Here is a 25355-nt window from a genome sequence, read left to right as displayed (position 1 = left end):
ATCAATTGGCGTCCAGTTGCGAGCGTTTCCGTAGTGTAGTGGTTATCACGTTCGCTTCACACGCGAAAGGTCCCCGGTTCGAGCCCGGGCGGAAACAAGGGTTTATTTTTTCCTTACTTCATTCATAAACATCACGTATAAGTATTTCAAAGATACAATAGCTCGGATTTTGAGTCCTCCCCTCGGAGGTGTTACTCATCGTTCTAGGCGTTGGAATACACTCGCCATCGCACCTCTGATTACCTTGCGTGGGTTTATGGGAACACGGTTTTAATCCGCCAAGCGTGACGGTTGTCTTCGTCATGATATATTCGCTTTTCTCGTTGAATACTAGACCAATTTCTTTGAAATGTTTAGTGGTGAAAGATTGATTTTTTTGTCAGAAGGATATTACTTTGATTTATTCCTAAATTTTCTATAAATCGTATGAGATCTGATATTTCATCCAAAATTGCGCTGTATCACGTTTTAATTATGGGAACACGATTTTAAATCCGCCAAGCGTGACGGCTGTCTGTGAAAATTCTTGCGACTGGAAACTCGGAAGTTTTTTAGGGTAATATATAAACAAGAGTGAACAGTCTTATCAATTGGCGTCCAGTGGCGAGCGTTTCCGTAGTGTAGTGGTTATCACGTTCGCTTTACACGCGAAAGGTCCCCAGTTCGAGCCCGGGCGGAAACAAGGGTTTATCATTTCCTCACTTCATTCACAAACATCACGTTTTAGTATTTCGAAGATACAATAGCTCGAATTTTGAGTCTTCCCCTCGGAGGTGTTGCTCATCTTTCTAGGCGTTGGAATATGTTCGCCATCGCACCTATGATCACCTTGCGTGGGTTTGCAGGTTCGAATCTCAAGCAGGGATGGTTATTTGCGATAGGTTTGGGAATTTGGGAATTATGTATCGCAGAAATCCACCCATAGGATCATGGAGTTTCCGTAGTGTAGTGGTTATCACGTTCGCCTAACACGCTGAAGGTCCCCGGTTCGAGCCCGGGCCGAAACAAACCCTCCATTTGACTTTGTCATAATTCTTTTGTATCGACAATTGTCACGTATAAGTATTTCGAACATACAATAGCTCGGATTTTGAGTCCTCCCCTCGGAGGTGTTGCTCATCGTTCTACGCGTTGGAATACACTCGCCGTCGCACCTCTGATTACCTTGCGTGGGTTTATGGGAACACGGTTTTTAATCCGCCAAGCGTGACGGCTGTATGTGAAAATTCTTGCGACTGGAAAATCGGAAGTTTTTGAGGGTATTATATAAACAAGAGTGAACAGTCTTATCAATTGCCGTCCAGTGGTGAGCGTTTCCGTAGTGTAGTGGTTATCACGTTCGCTTTACACGCGAAAGGTCCCCGGTTCGAGCCCGGGCGGAAACAAGGGTTTATTTTTTCCTTAATTCATTCACAAACATCACGTATAAGTATTTCAAAGATACAATAGCTCGAATTTTGAGTCCTCCCCTCGGAGGTGTTACTCATCGTTCTAGGCGTTGGAATACACTCGCCACCGCACCTCTGATTACCTTGCGTGGGTTTATGGGAACAACATTTTTAATCCGCCAAGCGTGACGGTTGTCTGTGAAAATTCTTGCGACTGGAAACTCGGAAGTTTTTGAGGGTATTATATAAACAAGAGTGAACAGTCTTATCAATTGGCGTCCAGTGGCGAGCGTTTCCGTAGTGTAGTGGTTATCACGTTCGCCTAACACGCGAAAGGTCCCCGGTTCGAGCCCGGGCGGAAACAAACCCTCCATTTGACTTTGTCATAATTCTTTTGTATCGACAACCGTCACGTATAAGTATTTCGAACATACAATAGCTCGGATTTTGAGTCCTTCCCTCGGAAGTGTTGCTCATCGTTCTAGGCGTTGGAATACACTCGCCGTCGCACCTCTGATTACCTTGCGTGGGTTTATGGGAACACGGTTTTTAATCCGCCAAGCGTGACGGCTGTCTGTGAAAATTCTTGCGACTGGAAAATCGGAAGTTTTTGAGGGTATTATATAAACAAGAGTGAACAGTCTTATCAATTGGCGTCCAGTGGCGAGCGTTTCCGTAGTGTAGTGGTTATCACGTTCGCTTTACACGCGAAAGTTCCCGGTTCGAGCCCGGGCGGAAACAAGGGTTTATCATTTCCTTACTTCATTCGCAAACATCACGTATAAGTATTTCGAAGATACAATAGCTCGAATTTTGAGTCCTCCCCTCGGAGGTGTTGTTCATCGTTCTAGGCGTTGGAATATGCTCGCCATCGCACCTCTGATTACCTAGCGTGGGTTTGCAGGTTCGAATCCCAAGCAGGGATGGTTATTTGCGAGAGGTTTGGGAATTTGGGAATTATGTATTGCAGAAATTCACCCCTAGGCTCGTGGAGTTTTCGTAGTGTAGTGGTTATCACGTTCGCCTAACACGCGAAAGGTCCCCGGTTCGAGCCCGGGCGGAAACAAACTCTCCATTTGACTTTGTCATAATTCTTTTGTAACGACAACCGTCACGTACAAGTATTTAGAACATACAATAGCTCGAATTTTGAGTCCTCCCCTCGGAGGTGTTGCTCATCGTTCTAGGCGTTGGAATACACTCGCCATCGCACCTCTGATTACCTTGCGTGGATTTATGGGAACAAGGTTTTTAATCCGATAAGCGTGACGGCTGTCTGTGAAAATTCTTGCGACTGGAAACTCGGAAGTTTTTGAGGGTATTATATAAACAAGAGTGAACAGTTTTATCAATTGCCTTCTAGTGGCGAGCGTTTCCGTAGTGTAGTGGTTATCACGTTCGCTTTACACGCGAAAGGTCCCCGGTTCGAGCCCGGGCGGAAACAAGGGTTTATCATTTCCTTACTTCATTCGCAAACATCACGTATAAGTATTTCGAAGATACAATAGCTCGAATTTTGAGTCCTCCCCTCGGAGGTGGTGCTCATCTTCTAGGCGTTGGATTATGCTCGCCATCGCACCTCTGATTACCTTGCGTGGGTTTGCAAGTTCGAATCCCAAGCAGGGATGGTTATTTGCGAGAGGTTTGAGAATTCGGGAATTATGTATCGCAAAAATCCACCTTTAGACTCGTATGGTTTCCGTAGTGTAGTGGTTATCACGTTCGCCTAACACGCGAAAGGTCCCCGGTTCGGGCCCGGGCGGAAACAAACCCTCCATTTGACTTTGTCATAATTCTTTTGTATCGACAACCGTCACGTATAAGTATTTCGAACATACAATAGCTCGGATTTTGAGTCCTTCCCTCGGAAATGTTGCTCATCGTTCTAGGCGTTGGAATACACTCGCCGTCGCACCTCTTATTACCTTGCGTGGGTTTATGGGAACAAGGTTTTTAATCCGCCAAGCGTGACGGCTGTCTGTGAAAATTCTTGCGACTGGAAACTCGGAAGTTTTTGAGGGTATTATATAAACAAGAGTGAACAGTTTTATCAATTGCCTTCTAGTGGCGAGCGTTTCCGTAGTGTAGTGGTTATCACGTTCGCTTTACACGCGAAAGGTCCCCGGTTCGAGCCCGGGCGGAAACAAGGGTTTATCATTTCCTTACTTCATTCGCAAACATCACGTATAACTATTTCGAAGATACAATAGCTCGAATTTTGAGTCCTTCCCTCGGAGGTGTTGCTCATCGTTCTAGGCGTTGGAATATGCTCGCCATCGCATCTCTGATTACCTTGCATGGGTTTGCAGGTTCGAATCCCAAGCAGGGATGGTTATTTGCGAGAGGTTTGAGAATTCGGGAATTATGTATCGCAGAAATCCACCCCTAGGCTCGTGTAGTTTCCGTAGTGTAGTGGTTATCACGTTCGCCTAACACGCGAGAGGTCCCCGGTTCAAGCCCGGGCAGAAACAAACCCTCCATTTGACTTTGTCATAATTCTTTTGTATCGACAACCGTCACGTACAAGTATTTAGAACATACAATAGCTCGGATTTTGAGTCAGTCCTCCCCTCGGAAGTGTTGCTCATCGTTCTAGGCGTTGGAATACACTCGCCATCGCACCTCTGATTACCTTGCGTGGGTTTATGGTAACACGGTTTTTAATCCGCCAAGCGTGACGGCTGTCTGTGAAAATTCTTGCGGCTGGAAACTCGGAAGTTTTTGAGGGTATTATATAAAAAAGAGTGAACAGTCTTATGAATTGGCGGCCAGTGGCGAGCGTTTCCGTAGTGTAGTGGTTATCACGTTCGCTTTACACGCGAAAGGTCCCCGGTTCGAGCCCGGGCGGAAACAAGGTTTTATTATTTCCTTACTTCATTCACAAACATCACGTATAAGTATTTCAAAGATACAATAGCTCGAATTTTGAGTCTTCACCTCGGAGGTGTTACTCATCGTTTTAGGCGTTGGAATACGCTCGCCATCGCACCTCTGATTACCTTGCGTGGGTTTGCAGGTTCGAATTCCAAGCAGGGATGGTTATTTGCGAGAGGTTTGGAAATTTGGGAATTATGTATCGCAGAAATCCATCCCTAGGCTCGAATGGTTTCCGTAGTGTAGTGGTTATCACGTTCGCCTAACACGCGAAAGGTCCCCGGTTCGAGCCCGGGCGGAAACAAACCCTCCATTTGACTTTGTCATAATTCTTTTGTAACGACAACAGTCACGTACAAGTATTTAGAACATGCAATAGCTCGGATTTTGAGTCCTCCTCTCGGAGGTGTTGCTCATCGTTCTAGGCGTTGGAATACACTCGCCATCGCACCTCTGATTACCTTGCGTGGGTTTGCAGGTTCGAATCCCAAGCAGGGATGGTTATTTGCGAGAGGTTTGGAAATTTGGGAATTATGTATCGCAGAAATCCATCCCTAGGCTCGTGTAGTTTCCGTAGTGTAGTGGTTATCACGTTCGCCTAACACGCGAAAGGTCCCCGGTTCGCGCCCGGGCGGAAACAAACCCTCCATTTGACTTTGTCATAATTCTTTTGTATCGACAACCGTCACGTACAAGTATTTAGAACATACAATAGCTCGGATTTTGAGTCCTCCCCTCGGAGGTGTTGCTCATCGTTCTAGGCATTGGAATACACTCGCCATCGCACCTCTGATTACCTTGCGTGGGTTTATGGGAACAAGGTTTTTAATCCGCCAAGCGTGACGGCTGTCTGTGAAAATTCTTGCGACTGGAAACTCGAAAGTTTTTGGGGGTATTATATAAACAAGAGTGAACAGTCTTATCAATTGCCGTCTAGTGGCGAGCGTTTCCGTAGTGTAGTGGTTATCACGTTCGCCTAACACGCGAAAGGTCCCCGGTTCGAGCCCGGGCGGAAACAAGGGTTTATCATTTCCTTACTTCATTCGCAAACATCACGTATAAGTATTTCGAAGATACAATAGCTCGAATTTTGAGTCCTTCCCTCGGAAGTGTTGCTCATCGTTCTAGGCGTTGGAATACACTCGCCGTCGCACCTCTGATTACCTTGCGTGGGTTTATGGTAACACGGTTTTTAATCAGCCAAGCGTGACGGCTGTCTGTGAAAATTCTTGCGGCTGGAAACTCGGAAGTTTTTGAGGGTATTATATAAAAAAGAGTGAACAGTCTTATGAATTGGCGGCCAGTGGCGAGCGTTTCCGTAGTGTAGTGGTTATCACGTTCGCCTAACACGCGAAAGGTCCCCGGTTCGAGCCCGGGTGGAAACAAACCCTCCATTTGACTTTGTCACAATTCTTTTGTATCGACAACCGTCACGTATAAGTATTTCGAACATACAATAGCTCGGATTTTAAGTCCTTCCCTCGGAAGTGTTGCTCATCGTTCTAGGCGTTGGAATACACTCGCCGTCGCACCTCTGATTACCTTGCGTGGGTTTATGGGAACACGGTTTTTAATCCGCCAAGCGTGACGGCTGTCTGTGAAAATTCTTGCGACTGGAAAATCGGAAGTTTTTGAGGGTATTATATAAACAAGAGTGAACAGTCTTATCAATTGGCGTCCAGTGGCGAGCGTTTCCGTAGTGTAGTGGTTATCACGTTCGCTTTACACGCGAAAATTCCCGGTTCGAGCCCGGGCGGAAACAAGGGTTTATCATTTCCTTACTTCATTCGCAAACATCACGTATAAGTATTTCGAAGATACAATAGCTCGAATTTTGAGTCCTCCCCTCGGAGGTGTTGCTCATCGTTCTAGGCGTTGGAATATGCTCGCCATCGCACCTCTGATTACCTTGCGTGGGTTTGCAGGTTCGAATCCCAAGCAGGGATGGTTATTTGCGAGAGGTTTGGGAATTTGGGAATTATGTATTGCAGAAATTCACCCCTAGGCTCGTGGAGTTTTCGTAGTGTAGTGGTTATCACGTTCGCCTAACACGGGAAAGGTCCCCGGTTCGAGCCCGGGCGGAAACAAACCCTCCATTTGACTTTGTCATAACTCTTTTGTATCGACAACCGTCACGTACAAGTATTTAGAACATACAATAGCTCGGATTTTGAGTCCTTCCCTCGGAAGTGTTGCTCATCGTTCTAGGCGTTGGAATACACTCGCCGTCGCACCTCTGATTACCTTGCGTGGGTTTATGGGAACACGGTTTTTAATCCGCCAAGCGTGACGGCTGTCTGTGAAAATTCTTGCGACTGGAAAATCGGAAGTTTTTGAGGGTATTATATAAACAAGAGTGAACAGTCTTATGAATTGGCGTCCAGTGGCGAGCGTTTCCGTAGTGTAGTGGTTATCACGTTCGCTTTACCTTGGCTGATTACCTTGCGTGGGGATGGTTATTTGCGAGAGGTTTGAGAATTCGGGAATTATGTATCGCAGAAATCCACCTTTAGACTCGTATGGTTTCCGTAGTGTAGTGGTTATCACGTTCGCCTAACACGCGAAAGGTCCCCGGTTCGAGCCCGGGCGGAAACAAACCCTCCATTTGACTTTGTCATAATTATTTTGTATCGACAACCGTCACGTACAATTATTTAGAACATACAATAGCTCGGATTTTGAGTCCTTCCCTCGGAAGTGTTGCTCATCGTTCTAGGCGTTGGAATACACTCGCCATCGCACCTCTGATTACCTTGCGTGGGTTTATGGTAACACGGTTTCAATCCGCCAAGCGTGACGGCTGTCTGTGAAAATTCTTGCGACTGGAAACTCGGAAGTTTTTGAGAGTATTATATAAAAAAGAGTGAACAGTCTTATGAATTGGCGTCCAGTGGCGAGCGTTCCCGTAGTGTAGTGGTTATCACGTTCGCTTTACACGCGAAAGGTCCCCGGTTCGAGCCCGGGCGGAAACAAGGGTTTATGTTTTCCTTACTTCATTCACAAACATCACGTATCACGTTCGCCTAACACGCGAAAGGTCCCCGGTTCGAGCCCGGGCGGAAACAAACCCTCCATTTGACTTTGTCATAATTTTTTTGTATCGACAACCCTCACATATAAGTATTTCGAACATACAATAGCTCGGATTTTGAGACCACCCCTCGGAGGTGTTGCTCATCGTTCTAAGCGTTGGAATACACTCGCCATCGCACCTCTGATTACCTTGCGTGGGTTTATGGGAACAAGGTTTTTAATCCGCCAAGCGTGACGGCTGTCTGTGAAAATTCTTGCGACTGGAAACTCGGAAGTTTTTGAGGGTATTATATAAACAAGAGTGAACAGTCTTATGAATTGGCGTCCAGTGGCGAGCGTTTCCGTAGTATAGTGGTTATCACGTTCGGTTTACACGCGAAAGGTCCCCGGTTCGAGCCCGGGCGGAAACAAGGGTTTATTTTTTCCTTACTTCATTCACAAACATCACGTATAAGTATTTCAAAGATACAATAGCTCGAATTTTGAGTCCTCCCCTCGGAGGTGTTACTCATCGTTCTAGGCGTTGGAATACGCTCGCCATCGCACCTCTGATTACCTTGCGTGGGTTTGCAGGTTCGAATCCCAAGCAGGGATGGTTATTTGCGAGAGGTTTGGAAATTTGGGAATTATGTATCGCAGAAATCTACCTTAAGACTCGTGTGGTTTCCGTAGTGTAGTGGTTATCAAGTTCGCCTAACACGCGAAAGGACTCAAAATCCGAGCTATTGTATGTTCTAAATACTTATACGTGACGGGTGTCGATACAAAGGTCCCCGGTTCGAGCACGGGCGGAAACAAACCCTCCATTTGACTTTGTCATAATTCTTTTGTATCAACACCCGTCACGTATAAGTATTTAGAACATACAATAGCTCGGATTTTGAGTCCTCCCCTCGGAGGTGTTGCTCATCGTTCTAGGCGTTGGAATACACTCGCCATCGCACCTCTGATTACCTTGCGTGGGTTTATGGGAACAAGGTTTTTAATCCGCCAAGCGTGACGGCTGTCTGTGAAAATTCTTGCGACTGGAAACTCGGAAGTTTTTGAGGGTATTATATAAACAAGAGTGAACAGTCTCATGAATTGGCGTCCAGTGGCGAGCGTTTCCGTAGTGTAGTTGTTATCACTTTCGCTTTACACGCGAAAGGTCCCCGGTTCGAGCCCGGGCGGAAACAAGGGTTTATTATTTCCTTTCTTCATTCACAAACATCACGTATAAGTATTTCAAAGATACAATAGCTCGAATTTTGAGTCCTCCCCTGGGAGGTGTTACTCATCGTTCTAGGCGTTGGAATACGCAAGCCATCGCACCTCTGATTACCTTGCGTGGGTTTTCAGGTTCGAATCCCAAGCAGGGATGGTTATTTGCGAGAGGTTTAGAAATTTGGGAATTATGTATCGCAGAAATCCACCCCTAGGCCCGTGTAGTTTCCGTAGTGTAGTGGTTATCACGTTCGCCTAACCCACGAAAGGTCCCCGGTTCGAGCCCGGGCGGAAACAAACCCTCCATTTGACTTTATCATAATTCTTTTTAATCCGCCAAGCGTGACGGCTGTCTGTAAAAATTCTTGCGACTGGAAACTCGGAAGTTTTTGAGGGTATTATATAAACAAGAGTGAACAGTCTCATGAATTGGCGTCCAGTGGCGAGCGTTTCCGTAGTGTAGTTGTTATCACTTTCGCTTTACACGCGAAAGGTCCCCGGTTCGAGCCCGGGCGGAAACAAGGGTTTATTATTTCCTTTCTTCATTCACAAACATCACGTATAAGTATTTCAAAGATACAATAGCTCGAATTTTGAGTCCTCCCCTGGGAGGTGTTACTCATCGTTCTAGGCGTTGGAATACGCAAGCCATCGCACCTCTGATTACCTTGCGTGGGTTTTCAGGTTCGAATCCCAAGCAGGGATGGTTATTTGCGAGAGGTTTAGAAATTTGGGAATTATGTATCGCAGAAATCCACCCCTAGGCCCGTGTAGTTTCCGTAGTGTAGTGGTTATCACGTTCGCCTAACCCACGAAAGGTCCCCGGTTCGAGCCCGGGCGGAAACAAACCCTCCATTTGACTTTATCATAATTCTTTTGTATCGACACCCGTCACGTATAAATATTTCGAACATACAATAGCTCGGATTTTGAGTCCTCCCCTCGGAGGTGTTGCTCATCGTTCTAGGCGTTGAAATACACTCGCCATCGCACCTCTGATTACCTTGCGTGGGTTTATGGGAACAAGATTTTTAATCCGCCAAGCGTGACGGTTGTCTGTGAAAATTCTTGCGACTGGAAACTCGGAAGTTTTTGAGGGTATTATATAAACAAGAGTGAACAGTCTTATCAATTGGCGTCCAGTTGCGAGCGTTTCCGTAGTGTAGTGGTTATCACGTTCGCTTCACACGCGAAAGGTCCCCGGTTCGAGCCCGGGCGGAAACAAGGGTTTATTTTTTCCTTACTTCATTCATAAACATCACGTATAAGTATTTCAAAGATACAATAGCTCGGATTTTGAGTCCTCCCCTCGGAGGTGTTACTCATCGTTCTAGGCGTTGGAATACACTCGCCATCGCACCTCTGATTACCTTGCGTGGGTTTATGGGAACACGGTTTTAATCCGCCAAGCGTGACGGTTGTCTTCGTCATGATATATTCGCTTTTCTCGTTGAATACTAGACCAATTTCTTTGAAATGTTTAGTGGTGAAAGATTGATTTTTTTGTCAGAAGGATATTACTTTGATTTATTCCTAAATTTTCTATAAATCGTATGAGATCTGATATTTCATCCAAAATTGCGCTGTATCACGTTTTAATTATGGGAACACGATTTTAAATCCGCCAAGCGTGACGGCTGTCTGTGAAAATTCTCGCGACTGGAAACTCGGAAGTTTTTTAGGGTAATATATAAACAAGAGTGAACAGTCTTATCAATTGGCGTCCAGTGGCGAGCGTTTCCGTAGTGTAGTGGTTATCACGTTCGCTTTACACGCGAAAGGTCCCCAGTTCGAGCCCGGGCGGAAACAAGGGTTTATCATTTCCTCACTTCATTCACAAACATCACGTTTTAGTATTTCGAAGATACAATAGCTCGAATTTTGAGTCTTCCCCTCGGAGGTGTTGCTCATCTTTCTAGGCGTTGGAATATGTTCGCCATCGCACCTCTGATCACCTTGCGTGGGTTTGCAGGTTCGAATCTCAAGCAGGGATGGTTATTTGCGATAGGTTTGGGAATTTGGGAATTATGTATCGCAGAAATCCACCCATAGGATCATGGAGTTTCCGTAGTGTAGTGGTTATCACGTTCGCCTAACACGCTGAAGGTCCCCGGTTCGAGCCCGGGCCGAAACAAACCCTCCATTTGACTTTGTCATAATTCTTTTGTATCGACAATTGTCACGTATAAGTATTTCGAACATACAATAGCTCGGATTTTGAGTCCTCCCCTCGGAGGTGTTGCTCATCGTTCTACGCGTTGGAATACACTCGCCGTCGCACCTCTGATTACCTTGCGTGGGTTTATGGGAACACGGTTTTTAATCCGCCAAGCGTGACGGCTGTATGTGAAAATTCTTGCGACTGGAAACTCGGAAGATTTTGAGGGTATCAAATAAACAAGAGTGAACAGTCTTATCAATTGCCGTCCAGTGGTGAGCGTTTCCGTAGTGTAGTGGTTATCACGTTCGCTTTACACGCGAAAGGTCCCCGGTTCGAGCCCGGGCGGAAACAAGGGTTTATTTTTTCCTTAATTCATTCACAAACATCACGTATAAGTATTTCAAAGATACAATAGCTCGAATTTTGAGTCCTCCCCTCGGAGGTGTTACTCATCGTTCTAGGCGTTGGAATACACTCGCCACCGCACCTCTGATTACCTTGCGTGGGTTTATGGGAACAACATTTTTAATCCGCCAAGCGTGACGGTTGTCTGTGAAAATTCTTGCGACTGGAAACTCGGAAGTTTTTGAGGGTATTATATAAACAAGAGTGAACAGTCTTATCAATTGGCGTCCAGTGGCGAGCGTTTCCGTAGTGTAGTGGTTATCACGTTCGCTTCACACGCGAAAGGTCCCCGGTTCGAGCCCGGGCGGAAACAAGGTTTTTTTTTTTCCTTACTTCATTCATAAACATCACGTATAAGTATTTCAAAGATACAATAGCTCGGATTTTGAGTCCTCCCCTCGGAGGTGTTACTCATCGTTCTAGGCGTTGGAATACACTCGCCATCGCACCTCTGATTACCTTGCGTGGGTTTATGGGAACACGGTTTTAATCCGCCAAGCGTGACGGTTGTCTTCGTCATGATATATTCGCTTTTCTCGTTGAATACTAGACCAATTGCTTTGAAATGTTTAGTGGTGAAAGATTGATTTTTTAGTCAGAAGGATATTACTTTGATTTATTCCTAAATTTTCTATAAATCGTATGAGATCTGATATTTCATCCAAAATTGCGCTGTATCACGTTTTAATTATGGGAACACGGTTTTAAATCCGCCAAGCGTGACGGCTGTCTGTGAAAATTCTTGCGACTGGAAACTCGGAAGTTTTTGAGGGTAATATATAAACAAGAGTGAACAGTCTTATCAATTGGCGTCCAGTGGCGAGCGTTTCCGTAGTGTAGTGGTTATCACGTTCGCTTTACTCGCGAAAGGTCCCCAGTTCGAGCCCGGGCGGAAACAAGGGTTTATCATTTCCTTACTTCATTCACAAACATCACGTTTTAGTATTTCGAAGATACAATAGCTCGAATTTTGAGTCTTCCCCTCGGAGGTGTTGCTCATCTTTCTAGGCGTTGGAATATGTTCGCCATCGCACCTCTGATCACCTTGCGTGGGTTTGCAGGTTCGAATCTCAAGCAGGGATGGTTATTTGCGATAGGTTTGGGAATTTGGGAATTATGTATCGCAGAAATCCACCCATAGGATCATGGAGTTTCCGTAGTGTAGTGGTTATCACGTTCGCCTAACACGCTGAAGGTCCCCGGTTCGAGCCCGGGCCGAAACAAACCCTCCATTTGACTTTGTCATAATTCTTTTGTATCGACAATTGTCACGTATAAGTATTTCGAACATACAATAGCTCGGATTTTGAGTCCTCCCCTCGGAGGTGTTGCTCATCGTTCTACGCGTTGGAATACACTCGCCGTCGCACCTCTGATTACCTTGCGTGGGTTTATGGGAACACGGTTTTTAATCCGCCAAGCGTGACGGCTGTATGTGAAAATTCTTGCGACTGGAAACTCGGAAGATTTTGAGGGTATTAAATAAACAAGAGTGAACAGTCTTATCAATTGGAGTCCAGTGGCGAGCGTTTCCGTAGTGTAGTGATTATCATGTTCGCTTTACACGCGAAAGGTCCCCGGTTCGAGCCCGGGCGGAAACAAGGGTTTATTATTCCCTTACTTCATTCACAAACATCACGTATTAGTATTTCGAAGATACAATAGCTCGAATTTTGAGTTCTCACCTCGGAGGTGTTACTCATCGTTCTAGGCGTTGGAATACGCTCGCCATCGCACCTCTGATTACCTTGCGTGGGTTTGCAGGTTCGAATCCCAAGCAGGGATGGTTATTTGCGAGAGGTTTGGAAATTTGGGAATTATGTATTGCAGAAATCCACCCATAGGATCTTGGAATTTCCGTAGTGTAGTGGTTATCACGTACGCTTTACACGCGAAAGGTCCCCGGTTCGAGCCCGGGCGGAAACAAGGGTTTATTATTCCCTTACTTCATTCACAAACATCACGTGTAAGTATTTTGAAGATACAATAGCTCGAATTTTGAGTCTTCCCCTCGGAGTTGTTGCTCATCGTTCTAGGCGTTGGAATATGCTCGCCCTCGCACCTCTGATTACCTTGCGTGGGTTTATGGGAACACGGTTTTTAATCCGCCAAGCGTGACGGCTGTCTGTGAAAATTCTTGCAACTGGAAACTCGGAAGTTTTTGAGGGTATTAAATAAACAAGAGTGAACAGTCTTATCAATTGCCGTCCAGTGGTGAGCGTTTCCGTAGTGTAGTGGTTATCACGTTCGCTTTACACGCGAAAGGTCCCCGGTTCGAGCCCGGGCGGAAACAAGGGTTTATTTTTTCCTTACTTCATTCACAAACATCACGTATAAGTATTTCAAAGATACAATAGCTCGAATTTTGAGTCCTCCCCTCGGAGGTGTTACTCATCGTTCTAGGCGTTGGAATACACTCGCCACCGCACCTCTGATTACCTTGCGTGGGTTTGCTGGTTCGAATCCCAAGCAGGGATGGTTATTTGCGAGAGGTTTGGAAATTTGGGAATTATGTATCGCAGAAATCCACCCCTAGGCTCGTGTAGTTTCCGTAGTGTAGTGGTTATCACGTTCGCCTAACTCACGAAAGGTCCCCGGTTCGAGCCCGGGCGGAAACAAACCCTCCATTTGACTTTGTCATGATTCTTTTGTATCGACACCCGTCACGTATAAGTATTTAGAACATACAATAGCTCGGATTTTGAGTCCTCCCCTCGGAGGTGTTGCTCATCGTTCTAGGCGTTGGAATACACTCGCCATCGCACCTCTGATTACCTTGCGTGGGTTTATGGGAACAAGGTTTTAAATCCGCCAAGCGTGACGGCTGTCTGTGAAAATTCTTGCGACTGGAAACTCGGAAGTTTTTGAGGGTAATATGTAAACAAGAGTGAACAGTCTCATCAATTGCCGTCCAGTGGTGAGCGTTTCCGTAGTGTAGTGGTTATCACGTACGCATTACACGCAAAAAGTCCCCGTTCGAGCCCGGGCCGAAACAAAGTTTTATCATTTCCTTACTTCATTAGCAAACATCACGTATAATTATTTCGAATACACAATAGCTCGAATTTTGAGTCCTCCCCTCGGAGGTGTTGCTCATCGTTCTAGGCGTTGGAATACACTCGCCATCGCACCTCTGATTACCTTGCGTGGGTTTATGGGAACACGGTTTTAATCCGCCAAGCGTGACGGCCGTCTGTGAAAATTCTTGCGACTGGAAACTCGGAAGTTTTTGAGGGTATTATATAAACAAGAGTCAACAGTCTTATCAATTGGCGTCCAGTGGCGAGCGTTTCCGTAGTGTAGTGGTTATCACGTTCGCTTCACACGCGAAAGGTCCCCGGTTCAAGCCCGGGCGGAAACAAGGGTTTATTATTTCCTTACGACCACTTTTTTTTTAAAAACACGTATGAAAGCTGACAAATAACACGCAAAGCCACGAAAACAAAGGCAACAACAATAACAACAATGCGTGGAAATCATGCGAAAGAAGTGTCTGAGCGACTTGTTGTTGTCTTATTGGACACGTGGACCGTTGAATCGTTTTGAAATTATGTTGTTGTTCTTGTTGATGTCCTTCTTCTTCGTCATGATATATTCGCTTTTCTCGTTGAATACTAGACCAATTGCTTTGAAATGTTTAGTGGTGAAAGATTGATTTTTTTGTCAGAAGGATATTACTTTGATTTATTCCTAAATTTTCTATAAATCGTATGAGATCTGATATTTCATCCAAAATTGCGCTGTATCACGTTTTAATTATGGAAACACGGTTTTTAATCCGCCAAGCGTGACGGCTGTCTGTGAAAATTCTTGCGACTGGAAACTCGGAAGTTTTTGAGGGTAATATATAAACAAGAGTGAACAGTCTTATCAATTGGCGTCCAGTGGCGAGCGTTTCCGTAGTGTAGTGATTATCTTGTTCGCTTTACACGCGAAAGGTCCCCGGTTCGAGCCCGGGCGGAAACAAGAGTTTATCATTTCCTTACTTCATTCACAAACATCACGTATAAGTATTTCGAAGATACAATAGCTCGAATTTTGAGTCTTCCCCTCGGAGGTGTTGCTCATCGTTCTAGGCGTTGGAATATGCTCGCCGTCGCACCTCTGATTACTTTGCGTGGGTTTATGGGAACACGGTTTTTAATCCGCCAAGCGTGACGGCTGTCAGGGAAAATTCTTGCGACTGGAAACTCGGAAGTTTTCGATGGTATTAAATAAACAAGAGTGAACAGTCTTATCAATTGCCGTCCAGTTCTGAGCGTTCCCGTAGTGTAGTGGTTATCGCGTTCGCTTTACACGCGAAAGGTCCCCGGTTCGAGCCCGGGCGGAAACAAGGGTTTATTATTTCCTTACTTCATTCACAAACATCACGTATAAGTATTTCAAAGATACAATAGCTCGAATTTTGAGTCCTCACCTCGGAGGTGTTACTCATCGTTCTAGGCGTTGGAATACGCTCGCCATCGCACCTCTGATTACCTTGCGTGGGTTTGCAGGTTCGAATCCCAAGCAGGGATGGTTATTTGCGAGAGGTTTGGAAATTTGGGAATTATGTATTGCAGAAATCCACCATAGGATCATGGAGTTTCCGTATTGTAGTGGTTATCACGTTCGCCTAACACGCGAAAGGTCCCCGGTTCGAGCCCGGGCGGAAACAAACCCTCCATTTGACTTTGTCATAATTCTTTTGTATCGACAACCGTCACGTACAAGTATTTAGAACATACAAGAGCTCGGATTTTGAGTCCTCCCCTCGGAGGTGTTACTCATCGTTCTAGGCGTTGGAATACGCTCGCCATCGCACCTCTGATTACCTTGCGTGGGTTTGCAGGTTCGAATCTCAAGCAGGGATGGTTATTTGCGAGAGGTTTGGAAATTTGGGAATTATGTATTGCAGAAATCCACCATAGGATCATGGAGTTTCCGTAGTGTAGTGGTTATCACGTGCGCTTTACACGCGAAAGGTCCCCGGTTTGAGCCCGGGCGGAAACAAGTGTTTATTATTCCCTTACTTCATTCACAAACATCACGTATAAGTATTTCAAAGATACAATAGCTCGAATTTTGAGTCCTCACCTCGGAGGTGTTACTCATCGTTCTAGGCGTTGGAATACGCTCGCCATCGCACCTCTGATTACCTTGCGTGGGTTTGCAGGTTCGAATCTCAAGCAGGGATGGTTATTTGCGAGAGGTTTGGAAATTTGGGAATTATGTATTGCAGAAATCCACCCATAGAATCATGGAGTTTCCGTAGTGTAGTGGTAATCACGTTCGCTTTACACGCGAAAGGTCCCTGGTTCGAGCCCGGGCGGAAACAAGTGTTTATTATTCCCTTACTTCATTCACAAACATCACGTATAAGTATTTTGAAGATACAATAGCTCGAATTTTGAGTCTTCCCCTCGGAGTTGTTGCTCATCGTTCTAGGCGTTGGAATATGCTCGCCGTCGCACCTCTGATTACCTTGCGTGGGTTTATGGGAACACGGTTTTTAATCCGCCAAGCGTGACGCCCATGACGGCGTTCCCGTAGTGTAGTGGTTATCACGTTCGCTTTACACGCGAAAGATCCCCGGTTCGAGCCCGGGCGGAAACAAGGGTTTATTATTTCCTTACTTCATTCACAAACATCACGTATAAGTATTTCAAAGATACAATAGCTCGAATTTTGAGTTCTCACCTCGGAGGTGTTACTCATCGTTCTAGGCGTTGGAATACGCTCGCCATCGCACCTCTGATTACCTTGCGTGGGTTTGCAGGTTCGAATCCCAAGCAGGGATGGTTATTTGCGAGAGGTTTGGAAATTTGGGAATTATGTATCGCAGAAATCCATCCCTGGGCTCGTGTAGTTTCCGTAGTGTAGTGGTTATCACGTTCGCCTAACACGCGAAAGGTCCCCGGTTCGAGCCCGGGCGGAAACAAACCCTCCATTTGACTTTGTCATAATTCTTTTGTATCGACAACCGTCACGTACAAGTATTTAGAACATCCAATAGCTCGGATTTTGAGTCCTCCCCTCGGAGGTGTTGCTCATCGTTCTAGGCGTTGGAATACACTCGCCATCGCACCTCTGATTACCTTGCGTGGGTTTATGGGAACAAGGTTTTTAATCCGCCAAGCGTGACGGCTGTCTGTGAAAATTCTTGCGACTGGAAATTCGGAAATTTTTGAGGGTATTATATAAACAAGAGTGAACAGTCTTATCAATTGGCGTCCAGTGGCGAGCGTTTCCGTAGTGTAGTGGTTATCACGTTCGCTTTACACGCGAAAGGTCCCCAGTTCGAGCCCGGGCGGAAACAAGGGTTTATCATTTCCTTACTTCATTCACAAACATCACGTATTAGTATTTCGAAGATACAATAGCTCGAATTTTGAGTCTTCCCCTCGGAGGTGTTGCTCATCTTTCTAGGCGTTGGAATATGTTTGCCATCGCACCTCTGATCACCTTGCGTGGGTTTGCAGGTTCGAATCTCAAGCAGGGATGGTTATTTGCGATAGGTTTGGGAATTTGGGAATTATGTATCGCAGAAATCCATCCCTGGGCTCGTGTAGTTTCCGTAGTGTAGTGGTTATCACGTTCGCCTAACACGCGAAAGGTCCCCGGTTCGAGCCCGGGCGGAAACAAACCCTCCATTTGACTTTGTCATAATTCTTTTGTATCGACAACCGTCACGTACAAGTATTTAGAACATCCAATAGCTCGGATTTTGAGTCCTCCCCTCGGAGGTGTTGCTCATCGTTCTAGGCGTTGGAATACACTCGCCATCGCACCTCTGATTACCTTGCGTGGGTTTATGGGAACAAGGTTTTTAATCCGCCAAGCGTGACGGCTGTCTGTGAAAATTCTTGCGACTGGAAATTCGGAAATTTTTGAGGGTATTAAATAAACAAGAGTGAAGAGTCTTATCAATTGCCGTCCAGTGGTGAGCGTTTCCGTAGTGTAGTGGTTATCACGTTCGCTTTACACGCGAAAGGTCCCCGGTTCGAGCCCGGGCGGGAACAAGGGTTTATTTTTTCCTTACTTCATTCACAAACATCACGTATAAGTATTTCAAAGATACAATAGCTCGAATTTTGAGTCCTCCCCTCGGAGGTGTTACTCATCGTTCTAGGCGTTGGAATACACTCGCCACCGCACCTCTGATTACCTTGCGTGGGTTTATGGGAACAAGATTTTTAATCCGCCAAGCGTGACGGCCGTCTGTGAAAATTCTTGCGACTGGAAACTCGGAAGTTTTTGAGGGTATTATATAAACAAGAGTGAACAGTCTTATCAATTGGCGTCCAGTGGCGAGCGTTTCCGTAGTGTAGTGGTTATCACGTTCGCTTCACACGCGAAAGATCCCCGGTTCAAGCCCGGGCGGAAACAAGGGTTTATCATTTCCTTACGACCAGTTTTTGAGGGTATTATATATACAAGAGTGAACAGTCTTATCAATTGGCGTCCAGTGGCGAGCGTTTCCGTAGTGTAGTAGTTATCACGTTCGCTTCACACGCGAAAGGTCCCCGGTTCAAGCCCGGGCGGAAACAAGGGTTTATCATTTCCTTACGACCACTTTTTTTTTGAAAACACGTATGAAAGCTGACAAATAACACGCAAAGCCACGAAAACAAAGGCAACAACAATAACAACAATGCGTGGAAATCATGCGAAAGAAGTGTCTGAGCGACTTGTTGTTGTCTTATTGGACACGTGGACCGTTGAATCGTTTTTTGAAATTATGTTGTTGTTCTTGTTGATGTCCTTCTTCTTCGTCATGATATATTCGCTTTTCTCGTTGAATACTAGACCAATTGCTTTGAAATGTTTAGTGGTGAAAGATTGATTTTTTTGTCAGAAGGATATTACTTTGATTTATTCCTAAATTTTCTATAAATCGTATGAGATCTGATATTTCATCCAAAACTGCGCTGTATCACGTTTTAATTATGGGAACACGATTTTAAATCCGCCAAGCGGGACGGCTGTCTGTGAAAATTCTTGCGACTGGAAACTCGGAAGTTTTTGAGGGTAATATATAAACAAGAGTGAACAGTCTTATCAATTGGCGTCCAGTGGCGAGCGTTTCCGTAGTGTAGTGGTTATCACGTTCGCTTTATACGCGAAAGGTCCCCAGTTCGAGCCCGGGCGGAAACAAGGGTTTATCATTTCCTTACTTCATTCACAAACATCACGTTTTAGTATTTCGAAGATACAATAGCTCGAATTTTGAGTCTTCCCCTCGGAGGTGTTGCTCATCTTTCTAGGCGTTGGAATATGTTCGCCATCGCACCTCTGTTCACCTTGCGTGGGTTTGCAGGTTCGAATCTCAAGCAGGGATGGTTATTTGCGATAGGTTTGGGAATTTGGGAATTATGTATCGCAGAAATCCACCCATAGGATCATGGAGTTTCCGTAGTGTAGTGGTTATCACGTTCGCCTAACACGCTGAAAGTCCCCGGTTCGAGCCCGGGCCGAAACAAACCCTCCATTTGACTTTGTCATAATTCTTTTGTATCGACAATTGTCACGTATAAGTATTTCGAACATACAATAGCTCGGATTTTGAGTCCTCCCCTCGGAGGTGTTGCTCATCGTTCTACGCGTTGGAATACACTCGCCGTCGCACCTCTGATTACCTTGCGTGGGTTTATGGGAACACGGTTTTTAATCCGCCAAGCGTGACGGCTGTATGTGAAAATTCTTGCGACTGGAAACTCGGAAGATTTTGAGGGTATTAAATAAACAAGAGTGAACAGTCTTATCAATTGGCGTCCAGTGGCGAGCGTTTCCGTAGTGTAGTGATTATCATGTTCGCTTTACACGCGAAAGGTCCCCGGTTCGAGCCCGGGCGGAAACAAGGGTTTATTATTTCCTAACTTCTTTCACACACATCACGTATAAGTATTTCAAAGATAAAATAGCTCGAATTTTGAGTCCTCCCCTCGGAGGTGTTACTCATCGTTCTAGGCGTTGGAATACGCTCGCCATCGCACCTCTGATTACCTTGCGTGGGTTTGCAGGTTCGAATCCCAAGCAGGGATGGTTATTTGCGAGAGGTTTGGAAATTTGGGAATTATGTATTGCAGAAATCCACCCATGGAATCATGGAGTTTCCGTAGTGTAGTGGTTATCACGTACGCTTTACATGCGAAAGGTCCCCGGTTCGAGCCCGGGCGGAAACAAGGGTTTATTATTCCCTTACTTCATTCACAAACATCACGTGTAAGTATTTTGAAGATACAATAGCTCGAATTTTGAGTCTTCCCCTCGGAGTTGTTGCTCATCGTTCTAGGCGTTGGAATATGCTCGCCGTCGCACCTCTGATTACCTTGCGTGGGTTTATGGGAACACGGTTTTTAATCCGCCAAGCGTGACGGCTGTCTGTGAAAATTCTTGCAACTGGAAACTCGGAAGTTTTTGAGGGTATTAAATAAACAAGAGTGAACAGTCTTATCAATTGCCGTCCAGCGGTGAGCGTTTCCGTAGTGTAGTGGTTATCACGTTCGCTTTACACGCGAAAGGTCCCCGGTTCGAGCCCGGGCGGAAACAAGGGTTTATTTTTTCCTTACTTCATTCACAAACATCACGTATAAGTATTTCAAAGATACAATAGCTCGAATTTTGAGGGAGCACGGTTTTTAATCCGCCAAGCGTGACGGCTGTCTGTGAAAATTCTTGCAACTGGAAACTCGGAAGTTTTTGAGGGTATTAAATAAACAAGAGTGAACAGTCTTATCAATTGCCGTCCAGTGGTGAGCGTTTCCGTAGTGTAGTGGTTATCACGTTCGCTTTACACGCGAAAGGTCCCCGGTTCGAGCCCGGGCGGAAACAAGGGTTTATTATTCCCTTACTTCATTCACAAACATCACGTATAAGTATTTTGAAGATACAATAGCTCGAATTTTGAGTCTTCCCCTCGGAGTTGTTGCTCATCGTTCTAGGCGTTGGAATATGCTCGCCCTCGCACCTCTGATTACCTTGCGTGGGTTTATGGGAGCACGGTTTTTAATCCGCCAAGCGTGACGGCTGTCTGTGAAAATTCTTGCAACTGGAAACTCGGAAGTTTTTGAGGGTATTAAATAAACAAGAGTGAACAGTCTTATCAATTGCCGTCCAGTGGTGAGCGTTTCCGTAGTGTAGTGGTTATCACGTTCGCTTTACACGCGAAAGGTCCCCGGTTCGAGCCCGGGCGGAAACAAGGGTTTATTTTTTCCTTACTTCATTCACAAACATCACGTATAAGTATTTCAAAGATACAATAGCTCGAATTTTGAGTCCTCCCCTCGGAGGTGTTACTCATCGTTCCAGGCGTTGGAATACACTCGCCACCGCACCTCTGATTACCTTGCGTGGGTTTGCAGGTTTGAATCCCAAGCAGGGATGGTTATTTGCGAGAGGTTTGGAAATTTGGGAATTATGTATCGCAGAAATCCACCCCTAGGCTCGTGTAGTTTCCGTAGTGTAGTGGTTATCACGTTCGCCTAACTCACGAAAGGTCCCCGGTTCGAGCCCGGGCGGAAACAAACCCTCCATTTGACTTTGTCATAATTCTTTTGTATCGACACCCGTCACGTATAAGTATTTAGAACATACAATAGCTCGGATTTTGAGTCCTCCCCTCGGAGGTGTTGCTCATCGTTCTAGGCGTTGGAATACACTCGCCATCGCACCTCTGATTACCTTGCGTGGGTTTATGGGAACAAGGTTTTAAATCCGCCAAGCGTGACGGCTGTCTGTGAAAATTCTTGCGACTGGAAACTCGGAAGTTTTTGAGGGTAATATATAAACAAGAGTGAACAGTCTCATCAATTGCCGTCCAGTGGTGAGCGTTTCCGTAGTGTAGTGGTTATCACGTACGCATTACACGCAAAAAGTCCCCGTTCGAGCCCGGGCCGAAACAAAGTTTTATCATTTCCTTACTTCATTAACAAACATCACGTATAATTATTTCGAATACACAATAGCTCGAATTTTGAGTCCTCCCCTCGGAGGTGTTGCTCATCGTTCTAGGCGTTGGAATACACTCGCCATCGCACCTCTGATTACCTTGCGTGGGTTTATGGGAACACGGTTTTAATCCGCCAAGCGTGACGGCCGTCTGTGAAAATTCTTGCGACTGGAAACTCGGAAGTTTTTGAGGGTATTATATAAACAAGAGTGAACAGTCTTTTCAATTGGCGTCCAGTGGCGAGCGTTTCCGTAGTGTAGTGGTTATCACGTTCGCTTCACACGCGAAAGGTCCCCGGTTCAAGCCCGGGCGGAAACAAGGGTTTATTATTTCCTTACGATCACTTTTTTTTTGAAAACACGTATGAAAGCTGACAAATAACACGCAAAGCCACGAAAACAAAGGCAACAACAATAACAACAATGCGTGGAAATCATGCGAAAGAAGTGTCTGAGCGACTTGTTGTTGTCTTATTGGACACGTGGACCGTTGAATCGTTTTGAAATTATGTTGTTGTTCTTGTTGATGTCCTTCTTCTTCGTCATGATATATTCGCTTTTCTCGTTGAATACTAGACCAATTGCTTTGAAATGTTTAGTGGTGAAAGATTGATTTTTTTGTCAGAAGGATATTACTTTGATTTATTCCTAAATTTTCTATAAATCGTATGAGATCTGATATTTCATCCAAAATTGCGCTGTATCACGTTTTAATTATGGGAACACGGTTTTTAATCCGCCAAGCGTGACGGCTGTCTGTGAAAATTCTTGCGACTGGAAACTCGGAAGTTTTTGAGGGTAATATATAAACAAGAATGAACAGTCTTATCAATTGGCGTCCAGTGGCGAGCGTTTCCGTAGTGTAGTGATTATCTTGTTCGCTTTACACGCGAAAGGTCCCCGGTTCGAGCCCGGGCGGAAACAAGAGTTTATCATTTCCTTACTTCATTCACAAACATCACGTATAAGTATTTCGAAGATACAATAGCTCGAATTATGAGTCTTCCCCTCGGAGGTGTTGCTCATCGTTCTAGGCGTTGGAATATGCTCGCCGTCGCACCTCTGATTACCTTGCGTGGGTTTATGGGAACACGGTTTTTAATCCGCCAAGCGTGACGGCTGTCAGGGAAAATTCTTGCGACTGGAAACTCGGAAGTTTTCGATGGTATTAAATAAACAAGAGTGAACAGTCTTATCAATTGCCGTCCAGTTCTGAGCGTTCCCGTAGTGTAGTGGTTATCGCGTTCGCTTTACACGCGAAAGGTCCCCGGTTCGAGCCCGGGCGGAAACAAGGGTTTATTATTTCCTTACTTCATTCACAAACATCACGTATAAGTATTTCAAAGTTACAATAGCTCGAATTTTGAGTCCTCACCTCGGAGGTGTTACTCATCGTTCTAGGTGTTGGAATACGCTCGCCATCGCACCTCTGATTACCTTGCGTGGGTTTGCAGGTTCGAATCCCAAGCAGGGATGGTTATTTGCGAGAGGTTTGGAAATTTGGGAATTATGTATCGCAGAAATCCATCCCTAGGCTCGTGTAGTTTCCGTATTGTAGTGGTTATCACGTTCGCCTAACACGCGAAAGGTCCCCGGTTCGAGCCCGGGCGGAAACAAACCCTCCATTTGACTTTGTCATAATTCTTTTGTATCGACAACCGTCACGTACAAGTATTTAGAACATACAATAGCTCGGATTTTGAGTCCTCCCCTCGGAGGTGTTACTCATCGTTCTAGGCGTTGGAATACGCTCGCCATCGCACCTCTGATTACCTTGCGTGGGTTTGCAGGTTCGAATCTCAAGCAGGGATGGTTATTTGCGAGAGGTTTGGAAATTTGGGAATTATGTATTGCAGAAATCCACCATAGGATCATGGAGTTTCCGTAGTGTAGTGGTTATCACGTTCGCTTTACACGCGAAAGGTCCCCGGTTCGAGCCCGGGCGGAAACAAGGGTTTATTATTTCCTTACTTCATTCACAAACATCACGTATAAGTATTTCAAAGATACAATAGCTCGAATTTTGAGTCCTCACCTCGGAGGTGTTACTCATCGTTCTAGGCGTTGGAATACGCTCGCCATCGCACCTCTGATTACCTTGCGTGGGTTTGCAGGTTCGAATCCCAAGCAGGGATGGTTATTTGCGAGAGGTTTGGAAATTTGGGAATTATGTATCGCAGAAATCCATCCCTAGGCTCGTGTAGTTTCCGTATTGTAGTGGTTATCACGTTTGCCTAACACGCGAAAGGTCCCCGGTTCGAGCCCGGGCGGAAACAAACCCTCCATTTGACTTTGTCATAATTCTTTTGTATCGACAACCGTCACGTACAAGTATTTAGAACATACAATAGCTCGGATTTTGAGTCCTCCCCTCGGAGGTGTTACTCATCGTTCTAGGCGTTGGAATACGCTCGCCATCGCACCTCTGATTACCTTGCGTGGGTTTGCAGGTTCGAATCTCAAGCAGGGATGGTTATTTGCGAGAGGTTTGGAAATTTGGGAATTATGTATTGCAGAAATCCACCATAGGATCATGGAGTTTCCGTAGTGTAGTGGTTATCACGTTCGCTTTACACGCGAAAGGTCCCCGGTTCGAGCCCGGGCGGAAACAAGGGTTTATTATTTCCTTACTTCATTCACAAACATCACGTATAAGTATTTCAAAGATACAATAGCTCGAATTTTGAGTCCTCACCTCGGAGGTGTTACTCATCGTTCTAGGCGTTGGAATACGCTCGCCATCGCACCTCTGATTACCTTGCGTGGGTTTGCAGGTTCGAATCCCAAGCAGGGATGGTTATTTGCGAGAGGTTTGGAAATTTGGGAATTATGTATCGCAGAAATCCATCCCTAGGCTCGTGTAGTTTCCATAGTGTAGTGGTTATCACCTTCGCCTAACACGCGAAAGGTCCCCGGTTCGAGCCCGGGCGGAAACAAACCCTCCATTTGACTTTGTCATAATTTTTTTGTATCGACAACCGTCACGTACAAGTATTTAGAACATCCAATAGCTCGGATTTTGAGTCCTCCCCTCGGAGGTGTTGCTTATCGTTCTAGGCGTTGGAATACACTCGCCATCGCACCTCTGATTACCTTGCGTGGGTTTATGGGAACAAGGTTTTTAATCCGCCAAGCGTGACGGCTGTCTGTGAAAATTCTTGCGACTGGAAACTCGGAAATTTTTGAGGGTATTATATAAACAAGAGTGAACAGTCTTATCAATTGGCGCCCAGTGGCGAGCGTTTCCGTAGTGTAGTGGGTATCACGTTCGCTTTACACGCGAAAGGTCCCCAGTTCGAGCCCGGGCGGAAACAAGGGTTTATCATTTCCTTACTCCATTCACGAACAACACGTATTAGTAT

The 25355-nt window shown here is 45.5% G+C and overlaps 45 non-coding genes across 45 annotated transcripts; all 45 read left to right on the top strand.

Annotated features, from left to right (window-relative positions):
• Positions 1 to 24: 24 nt before the first annotated feature.
• On the top strand, positions 25 to 97 carry Trnav-cac (transfer RNA valine (anticodon CAC)). Its single transcript has one exon. It is a non-coding gene; the product is annotated as a tRNA-Val (tRNA).
• Positions 98 to 609: 512 nt separating this feature from the next.
• Trnav-uac (transfer RNA valine (anticodon UAC)) lies at positions 610 to 682 on the top strand. Its single transcript has one exon. It is a non-coding gene; the product is annotated as a tRNA-Val (tRNA).
• A 630-nt stretch (positions 683 to 1312) lies between these two features.
• Positions 1313 to 1385, top strand: Trnav-uac (transfer RNA valine (anticodon UAC)). Its single transcript has one exon. It is a non-coding gene; the product is annotated as a tRNA-Val (tRNA).
• Positions 1386 to 1679: 294 nt separating this feature from the next.
• Positions 1680 to 1752, top strand: Trnav-aac (transfer RNA valine (anticodon AAC)). Its single transcript has one exon. It is a non-coding gene; the product is annotated as a tRNA-Val (tRNA).
• A 305-nt stretch (positions 1753 to 2057) lies between these two features.
• On the top strand, positions 2058 to 2129 carry Trnav-uac (transfer RNA valine (anticodon UAC)). The gene has a single exon. It is a non-coding gene; the product is annotated as a tRNA-Val (tRNA).
• A 252-nt stretch (positions 2130 to 2381) lies between these two features.
• Positions 2382 to 2454, top strand: Trnav-aac (transfer RNA valine (anticodon AAC)). Its single transcript has one exon. It is a non-coding gene; the product is annotated as a tRNA-Val (tRNA).
• A 305-nt stretch (positions 2455 to 2759) lies between these two features.
• Trnav-uac (transfer RNA valine (anticodon UAC)) lies at positions 2760 to 2832 on the top strand. Its single transcript has one exon. It is a non-coding gene; the product is annotated as a tRNA-Val (tRNA).
• Positions 2833 to 3083: 251 nt separating this feature from the next.
• Positions 3084 to 3156, top strand: Trnav-aac (transfer RNA valine (anticodon AAC)). Its single transcript has one exon. It is a non-coding gene; the product is annotated as a tRNA-Val (tRNA).
• Positions 3157 to 3461: 305 nt separating this feature from the next.
• Positions 3462 to 3534, top strand: Trnav-uac (transfer RNA valine (anticodon UAC)). The gene has a single exon. It is a non-coding gene; the product is annotated as a tRNA-Val (tRNA).
• Positions 3535 to 4168: 634 nt separating this feature from the next.
• On the top strand, positions 4169 to 4241 carry Trnav-uac (transfer RNA valine (anticodon UAC)). Its single transcript has one exon. It is a non-coding gene; the product is annotated as a tRNA-Val (tRNA).
• A 252-nt stretch (positions 4242 to 4493) lies between these two features.
• On the top strand, positions 4494 to 4566 carry Trnav-aac (transfer RNA valine (anticodon AAC)). The gene has a single exon. It is a non-coding gene; the product is annotated as a tRNA-Val (tRNA).
• Positions 4567 to 5207: 641 nt separating this feature from the next.
• On the top strand, positions 5208 to 5280 carry Trnav-aac (transfer RNA valine (anticodon AAC)). Its single transcript has one exon. It is a non-coding gene; the product is annotated as a tRNA-Val (tRNA).
• Positions 5281 to 5574: 294 nt separating this feature from the next.
• Trnav-aac (transfer RNA valine (anticodon AAC)) lies at positions 5575 to 5647 on the top strand. Its single transcript has one exon. It is a non-coding gene; the product is annotated as a tRNA-Val (tRNA).
• A 305-nt stretch (positions 5648 to 5952) lies between these two features.
• Positions 5953 to 6024, top strand: Trnav-uac (transfer RNA valine (anticodon UAC)). The gene has a single exon. It is a non-coding gene; the product is annotated as a tRNA-Val (tRNA).
• Positions 6025 to 6784: 760 nt separating this feature from the next.
• Trnav-aac (transfer RNA valine (anticodon AAC)) lies at positions 6785 to 6857 on the top strand. Its single transcript has one exon. It is a non-coding gene; the product is annotated as a tRNA-Val (tRNA).
• Positions 6858 to 7161: 304 nt separating this feature from the next.
• Positions 7162 to 7234, top strand: Trnav-uac (transfer RNA valine (anticodon UAC)). The gene has a single exon. It is a non-coding gene; the product is annotated as a tRNA-Val (tRNA).
• Positions 7235 to 8397: 1163 nt separating this feature from the next.
• Trnav-uac (transfer RNA valine (anticodon UAC)) lies at positions 8398 to 8470 on the top strand. Its single transcript has one exon. It is a non-coding gene; the product is annotated as a tRNA-Val (tRNA).
• Positions 8471 to 8946: 476 nt separating this feature from the next.
• Positions 8947 to 9019, top strand: Trnav-uac (transfer RNA valine (anticodon UAC)). Its single transcript has one exon. It is a non-coding gene; the product is annotated as a tRNA-Val (tRNA).
• Positions 9020 to 9649: 630 nt separating this feature from the next.
• Trnav-cac (transfer RNA valine (anticodon CAC)) lies at positions 9650 to 9722 on the top strand. The gene has a single exon. It is a non-coding gene; the product is annotated as a tRNA-Val (tRNA).
• Positions 9723 to 10234: 512 nt separating this feature from the next.
• Trnav-uac (transfer RNA valine (anticodon UAC)) lies at positions 10235 to 10307 on the top strand. The gene has a single exon. It is a non-coding gene; the product is annotated as a tRNA-Val (tRNA).
• Positions 10308 to 10937: 630 nt separating this feature from the next.
• Positions 10938 to 11010, top strand: Trnav-uac (transfer RNA valine (anticodon UAC)). Its single transcript has one exon. It is a non-coding gene; the product is annotated as a tRNA-Val (tRNA).
• A 294-nt stretch (positions 11011 to 11304) lies between these two features.
• Positions 11305 to 11377, top strand: Trnav-cac (transfer RNA valine (anticodon CAC)). Its single transcript has one exon. It is a non-coding gene; the product is annotated as a tRNA-Val (tRNA).
• Positions 11378 to 12592: 1215 nt separating this feature from the next.
• Trnav-uac (transfer RNA valine (anticodon UAC)) lies at positions 12593 to 12665 on the top strand. The gene has a single exon. It is a non-coding gene; the product is annotated as a tRNA-Val (tRNA).
• A 619-nt stretch (positions 12666 to 13284) lies between these two features.
• Trnav-uac (transfer RNA valine (anticodon UAC)) lies at positions 13285 to 13357 on the top strand. Its single transcript has one exon. It is a non-coding gene; the product is annotated as a tRNA-Val (tRNA).
• A 995-nt stretch (positions 13358 to 14352) lies between these two features.
• Positions 14353 to 14425, top strand: Trnav-cac (transfer RNA valine (anticodon CAC)). Its single transcript has one exon. It is a non-coding gene; the product is annotated as a tRNA-Val (tRNA).
• An 899-nt stretch (positions 14426 to 15324) lies between these two features.
• Positions 15325 to 15397, top strand: Trnav-uac (transfer RNA valine (anticodon UAC)). The gene has a single exon. It is a non-coding gene; the product is annotated as a tRNA-Val (tRNA).
• Positions 15398 to 16308: 911 nt separating this feature from the next.
• On the top strand, positions 16309 to 16381 carry Trnav-uac (transfer RNA valine (anticodon UAC)). Its single transcript has one exon. It is a non-coding gene; the product is annotated as a tRNA-Val (tRNA).
• A 205-nt stretch (positions 16382 to 16586) lies between these two features.
• Trnav-uac (transfer RNA valine (anticodon UAC)) lies at positions 16587 to 16659 on the top strand. The gene has a single exon. It is a non-coding gene; the product is annotated as a tRNA-Val (tRNA).
• A 252-nt stretch (positions 16660 to 16911) lies between these two features.
• On the top strand, positions 16912 to 16984 carry Trnav-aac (transfer RNA valine (anticodon AAC)). Its single transcript has one exon. It is a non-coding gene; the product is annotated as a tRNA-Val (tRNA).
• Positions 16985 to 17289: 305 nt separating this feature from the next.
• Positions 17290 to 17362, top strand: Trnav-uac (transfer RNA valine (anticodon UAC)). Its single transcript has one exon. It is a non-coding gene; the product is annotated as a tRNA-Val (tRNA).
• Positions 17363 to 17614: 252 nt separating this feature from the next.
• Trnav-aac (transfer RNA valine (anticodon AAC)) lies at positions 17615 to 17687 on the top strand. The gene has a single exon. It is a non-coding gene; the product is annotated as a tRNA-Val (tRNA).
• Positions 17688 to 17992: 305 nt separating this feature from the next.
• Positions 17993 to 18065, top strand: Trnav-uac (transfer RNA valine (anticodon UAC)). The gene has a single exon. It is a non-coding gene; the product is annotated as a tRNA-Val (tRNA).
• A 294-nt stretch (positions 18066 to 18359) lies between these two features.
• Trnav-cac (transfer RNA valine (anticodon CAC)) lies at positions 18360 to 18432 on the top strand. Its single transcript has one exon. It is a non-coding gene; the product is annotated as a tRNA-Val (tRNA).
• Positions 18433 to 18520: 88 nt separating this feature from the next.
• Trnav-cac (transfer RNA valine (anticodon CAC)) lies at positions 18521 to 18593 on the top strand. The gene has a single exon. It is a non-coding gene; the product is annotated as a tRNA-Val (tRNA).
• A 534-nt stretch (positions 18594 to 19127) lies between these two features.
• Trnai-uau (transfer RNA isoleucine (anticodon UAU)) lies at positions 19128 to 19200 on the top strand. The gene has a single exon. It is a non-coding gene; the product is annotated as a tRNA-Ile (tRNA).
• Positions 19201 to 19830: 630 nt separating this feature from the next.
• Positions 19831 to 19903, top strand: Trnav-uac (transfer RNA valine (anticodon UAC)). Its single transcript has one exon. It is a non-coding gene; the product is annotated as a tRNA-Val (tRNA).
• Positions 19904 to 20155: 252 nt separating this feature from the next.
• Trnav-uac (transfer RNA valine (anticodon UAC)) lies at positions 20156 to 20228 on the top strand. The gene has a single exon. It is a non-coding gene; the product is annotated as a tRNA-Val (tRNA).
• Positions 20229 to 20522: 294 nt separating this feature from the next.
• On the top strand, positions 20523 to 20595 carry Trnav-uac (transfer RNA valine (anticodon UAC)). The gene has a single exon. It is a non-coding gene; the product is annotated as a tRNA-Val (tRNA).
• A 209-nt stretch (positions 20596 to 20804) lies between these two features.
• Positions 20805 to 20877, top strand: Trnav-uac (transfer RNA valine (anticodon UAC)). The gene has a single exon. It is a non-coding gene; the product is annotated as a tRNA-Val (tRNA).
• A 294-nt stretch (positions 20878 to 21171) lies between these two features.
• Trnav-uac (transfer RNA valine (anticodon UAC)) lies at positions 21172 to 21244 on the top strand. Its single transcript has one exon. It is a non-coding gene; the product is annotated as a tRNA-Val (tRNA).
• A 995-nt stretch (positions 21245 to 22239) lies between these two features.
• On the top strand, positions 22240 to 22312 carry Trnav-cac (transfer RNA valine (anticodon CAC)). The gene has a single exon. It is a non-coding gene; the product is annotated as a tRNA-Val (tRNA).
• An 899-nt stretch (positions 22313 to 23211) lies between these two features.
• On the top strand, positions 23212 to 23284 carry Trnav-uac (transfer RNA valine (anticodon UAC)). The gene has a single exon. It is a non-coding gene; the product is annotated as a tRNA-Val (tRNA).
• Positions 23285 to 23871: 587 nt separating this feature from the next.
• Positions 23872 to 23944, top strand: Trnav-uac (transfer RNA valine (anticodon UAC)). Its single transcript has one exon. It is a non-coding gene; the product is annotated as a tRNA-Val (tRNA).
• Positions 23945 to 24531: 587 nt separating this feature from the next.
• Trnav-uac (transfer RNA valine (anticodon UAC)) lies at positions 24532 to 24604 on the top strand. The gene has a single exon. It is a non-coding gene; the product is annotated as a tRNA-Val (tRNA).
• A 630-nt stretch (positions 24605 to 25234) lies between these two features.
• On the top strand, positions 25235 to 25307 carry Trnav-uac (transfer RNA valine (anticodon UAC)). Its single transcript has one exon. It is a non-coding gene; the product is annotated as a tRNA-Val (tRNA).
• The last annotated feature ends 48 nt before the right edge of the window (positions 25308 to 25355 follow it).

This window comes from Styela clava, chromosome 4 (genome assembly GCF_964204865.1).
Source record: "Styela clava chromosome 4, kaStyClav1.hap1.2, whole genome shotgun sequence".
NCBI lineage: Eukaryota > Metazoa > Chordata > Ascidiacea > Stolidobranchia > Styelidae > Styela > Styela clava.
Note: the sequence above shows the minus strand (reverse complement) of the source record. Positions and strands in the feature narration are given on the sequence as shown.